The sequence below is a fragment of the Trachymyrmex septentrionalis genome, unplaced genomic scaffold, assembly GCF_001594115.1.
Source record: "Trachymyrmex septentrionalis isolate Tsep2-gDNA-1 unplaced genomic scaffold, Tsep1.0 scaffold56, whole genome shotgun sequence".
NCBI lineage: Eukaryota > Metazoa > Arthropoda > Insecta > Hymenoptera > Formicidae > Trachymyrmex > Trachymyrmex septentrionalis.
This window is the reverse complement of record NW_017305735.1, coordinates 177,537-183,258: the sequence shown is the minus strand read 5'-3', so window position 1 is coordinate 183,258 and position 5,722 is coordinate 177,537.

Below are 5,722 nucleotides of genomic sequence, written 5' to 3'. Positions count from 1 at the left end.
ACTGATAGTCTTTCTCTGATAGTCTAAGATGTCTTTTAAAAAAACGCGATGACTTTTTACTTAACCTAATATATATATGGGATTAATTACATGTATCCACCTAATAAATATATGATTACACTAAAAATTGTGTTTTATTACTTCTACATTGATATTTTATTTCAACATTTGTCTACATCGGAATAATCTTTCTTATTCTTGATTGCTATATACCTACATGTTTCAGTTTCGCATCGCAGCTAAGATACAATCAAAAATATTTTTATAATTAATAGAAAATTCAAATAAACCCTTGAAAAAGAGAAAGTTTGTACGGACGGACATTCCAAATTAATAAATTTCTTTTTGTTTTTTAATTAACCACATATAGAGGAAATTATATAAATAGAGGGAAAGTAAAATCACGTTTTCACATAAACAATTAGGGAAAGTGCACACTCTTATAGGCATACTTACGAATACTTTGCTGTTGGACAAATTACCATTAAAAAAGTTTATCTCCTATAATATGACATAGTCCAGTTAAAAAATCATTTAAACTTTCAATGCGATGAATATTATCCATTATTAACAGATATGCCTATTCTGTATACTTAATATATTGTATTTATGTATATTTTCATTAATATAAGAATATTTTGTATTTAATTATTATCGTTTTTATGATACGATTCCTCTCTATTAACTCACATAATAGTACGAGGTCATCCTGCATGAAAGAGTTAATGTAAATAAATTTTCTGCTTCGTACCGGGTTAAATGCAAGGGTGTTAATGAACCTTTTGTGGATAAATTTGTTCCAGGATGTGCATTTAACGTATACAACCAGCATCGCATATAGGGTGGCGTCGGCTTGACGCAAGTGCATCTTTTGTCAGGACGCGCGATAATAAAACGTATTAATGCGTTACACATTGACGTTCAATTCGCGAAAAAGCGAGAGATTATTATGTTTATCGAATAAAATATTTATTTAGTCACATCGGATGTTTTAGTAGACAATAAATGATATCCGATGTTCAAACAACCAAAAATATGTCGATTTTATTGATTCAATTTAGATATATTGTACATGGAAATTTGAATTTTATCTTCATTCTTCTATCCCTCCCCCCTCCCCCAAACTGTAGGTAATAAACAATTTCAATGAAAGTAATTATTTTTAAAACGCTTATATTATTTTAAATGATGTATACACATGTATAAAAGAAAATACATTTATGTTATTAATTCCGTTACAAAAATGTGAAGTCTGTTATTATTAAATAGATATATATAAAATAAAGTAAAAAAATATTGAAGATATTTCGTTCAGAAGAACGACAATCCGGCAAAATTCTTAATTTCTTTTTAAGAACCAAATAACTTAAATCATTTTACATAGAAAAGCAACAGCATCATTGCAGCCTTGGCATGGGACCAGTCCATCCCTTATTCGCGGAGTCTGTGAACCTGTCTTTGCTCTCAATCCCTCAAAACAGCGAGGCGGTTCTCGCGCCTCAATGAGCGTGTTAAGGACAGCAAGAGTGCAACGCGCGATGCACAATGAACGTCACGCAGAGGGGTGAATCAGTAAACACGGATGCGTACGACAAACTCTATCCGCTCTCTCCGAGAATCCCTCCCCAATGGCTCATTTCGACGCCATATGTCCACGTTTTTAACAATACGTGCGCTCCTTCCTTTCTGCTTGTCGTTGCTTTTCGTTCTCCATTTCCATCGACATGTCATTTTTTCTATCGCAGAGTCTGTTATTTTCGTTTCGTCACACTTCACCATTTGAAAAAATCGATCCTGGAGATTTTCACGCTTTATAAGAACCTCGGTTAATGTTGATTAATGATTAATTCGTTTTCGTTTTATTAATAATGATTAATGAATAATAGTAAACACAACGTGCGATCAATGCATGTGTATGAACTAATTAGAAACGTAATTGTATCACGCCAATTTATGATTAGCGAATTTTATCGGATATAAAATAATGTCTTTTATTTTTATATCCGCAAAATTTATATGATTTTTACATTTTATATACAGCGACAATACTTTTCACAGAATATTGATAACAATATTTTCACATTTTAATTTTTTTCCACATGCAGAATGTTTCAATATTATATTATTCTGACATGTTAAGAGATGTTTGTTATATCTCTCATTGTTTTCAGATTTAAAAATTTGCCATTTATAACTTTCGAATTTTTCCATGTACACTGGGCAACAAAATTAACGCAACACCTGTTCACTCTGCAAAAATAGGCAAATTTCAAGATACAATAACTTCGTCAAAAATTGTCATATCCGGATATTTAAAAAAGCATTTTACAGGTAGAAACCTCTACTTTTCGAATCGCTGCTTAAAAAACGGTCTCATGGAGATTTCATGAAGTTACACAAACATAAATGAAGATATATCAGACCTCAAAATTTTTTATTAAATTTGCGAAGCTCCACGAAGTGGAATAAAAATTGTGGAATACAAATGCGATTTACATCATTCGAAAGAGTTAATCTTTACCTTTAATTTGCTTTTTTAGGAAACTCCATACGATTTTTTTTCATTGAGTTATTCAACGTTGAAGCAAAAATAGTCCTTTTGCTTCAACGTTGAATAACTCGATGAAAAAAAATCGTACAGAGCTTCGTAAAAAAGCAAATTAAAGGTAAAGATTAACTCTTTCGAATGATGTAAATCGCATTTGTATACAATTTTTATTCCACTCCGTGGAGCTTCGCAAATTTCATAAAAAATTTTGAGATCTGATATATCTTCATTTATGTTTGTGTAACTTCATGAAATCTCTGTAAGACCGTTTTTTTAAGTAGCGATCTGAAAAATAGAGGTTTCTACCTGTAAAATGTTTTTTTAAACATCCCGATACGACAATTTTTGACGAAGTTATTGTATCTTGAAATTTGCCTATTTTTGCAGAGTGAACAGGTGTTGCGTTAATTTTGTTGCCCAGTGTATTTGTGGATTAAATAAATAATTTTAAATCAGATACAACTAAACTCGATATGTAACAGCAAATATATATTTATAAAAACTAATTTACATTCCAGAAAAGGAATTTTATGTCGAATCAAATCAAAGAATTCGAATTTCTTCCTCGAAATAACCAAACGATAGAAGTGAAATCTCTCTTTCCTTGACACACCCCTTCTTTATCGGCATTTGAGGATGAAAAATCTCAATCAATATCTATATCACGAGATGCTCATAAAATAAGGCTGCACCGCGGCGACTTAGTGACGCATCGTCATCAAAGAGCAGTTCGAACTTTCCCTCCTTGGCCTGGTGCAGACGAACGGGATAGAGACCGAGGATAACAGGAAAAGCGATATCATAAAGGGTAGGGCAGGGAATTGAACCAGTCCCAACGAGAAAAAAAGGGTCGGTTCGTTATAGTCTGCTCGATGTAATCTTTAAGATGAGATCGCGCTGAGTCCATGAATCGTCGACGAGAGCGAGTTCGCTGCAAAACTTTGCTTTGCGTTCTCCCTCATCTTTCTACCTCCTCATGATCCTTTTTCTTCGTCGTCTTTCTAGTTCGCCCTCCTTACGGAAAAAAAAAGGAAAACCGCAGCGGCCATTTCAGAAAGTTAAAGAATATCGCGCGCGCATAAGATCGATTCCTCGTCCGCGAAATAAACTCGACGATGCGCCCTTCCGTTTAACCTCTCGATACGTAAATACGTACCGGTGCAATATTTCTTATCGTCTCGGTTGTCGAAATCGATCTGCCATATACGAGAGAGAAACGATATTTTATATTTCGCACACGTATCTCTCCTCTTGTTTTATGGATTTACTAAATTCTTTTTATCTTACTATTTGTATTTACGTAAACGTGCGCGACGAGAATTTTATTATCCAAAATTGCCGGAATATACGGAATATTGCAGTTTCAACACGCGGAGCTTTCGTTGCGCATTATTTAACATATTTAAAGTTAATTTTTCCCTAGTGGAAGTTTGATATGAAAGCCTTAATACGAGAAATATTTAAAATTTAGAATGGAGAGCATTTAATATAATGGTATGTAATAAAAATATGTTGCTTCACTAATCTCAAATGGATTAAATAGTTATTTCAGATTCATTTACTGAATCTTTTAAAGGAATTTTTTTAAAGAAAAAATTGTTGTTTTATTCGCAAAGAGAAAAATTGATTAAATATAAATCAAATGAGATATCCTATATGTATAACTGACAGTAAACATCCAGATACCATAACAATAACGAATGATGATAAAATTTTCCAACAGCGTATAATTAAACGGGTTTGTAATTAAACGGTATTAAACAAATCTAATTAAGTAACAAAATTGTAATTAAATGTAATGATGAAAATGTAATTGCGCTTCCTGAAATCACGCAGAATGAAATACGTGCTGTAACACGATCTAAATAACGTATTTGTTTGTTTACAACTTAGCCACGATTATGATAATAGAAGCAATGTACACTGCGCAGCCGTCCAAACATGAACGATATCAATTCTGGGAGGGAAATGCAACGTCGCGATACGTCGTTGGGTGTTATAGCGTGCTGATTGTTACTGCACATTATTGCATTACAATTGCAAATGCATCGCAATTTAATTACAATGCGACATGACGTGATGTATCGGACTCGACCATCGAAGGAGCCAACATGTCGATATCAAAGAGAATTCAAATGCAATCAGGAACGTTACACCTCGTTGTAGTACAAATACCGTAAAACTACACTTTGAAATAAATCGTTACACGTTGAAACTGAATACAAGAAATATATTTGCAGCCGCTTTGTATGTAAACATTGAATTATTCGTATATTATTGTACCGAAATATTGGCAAAGTATTATATTTTTATATTACATATTGTAAATTGTATAATAACATAAATAAAACATAAATGAATTATATGTTGTGTAAGCTATGTTTTCTTTCGATTTTCACAAAGTTTATTATTCTTAATAAAATCCGCTTAATAAATAAAATATTGCAATGTATGCGTAAATAAGGTAAGTCTTCAACTTCTAATCCATCAAAGAAAACTCTTCAAATTCTAAAATTCTCAAAGACACAATATCTGATTTATTAAATTCAACAGACATATTTCTCTAATTGCTTTCAGCTTTCCAACGGTTAAATTATTTCAGTAAATGATAATATGCAAGGTATGTTGACAGAACTCGCCATATTACTATTAATTAAATTAAACAAAGCAAGCAGTTAAAATTATGAGAATTTTTAAGTGTATACTTTGAATTATTTCGAATTCAATCTAGCTAAATATATTTCTGGATATTAAAACTTCATTCAGCATTTGCTTTGAGTGCAAATTATAAAAAAATAAAATCCGCTTGGCAGCGGTTTAACGTGGGCAAATAAAAATCGGTAGCAAGAATTTCGTGAGGGTGTAGTCAGACAGATGTCTGACTATGATAACGTAATGTCAGCAATAATATCGTATTGTTATAGAATCAACGAACTCTGCCGAATAAGAGTCGTCGCAAACAAAAAGAAACCGATTTAGGCATGATCAAGTTATTACAATCCTAATATAGACTTCATGCAAAATACTATCCGCGTTAAGGTTTCACAATTTTTTAGAATATCTCACAGAAGCATTTCTAGTTGTTTTCATCTATTGATATTATTCAAGCAATTCAATGAATACAAATAATATATAGCTAAAGTAAATGCTTCTAATATATGATAAAGATTAGAA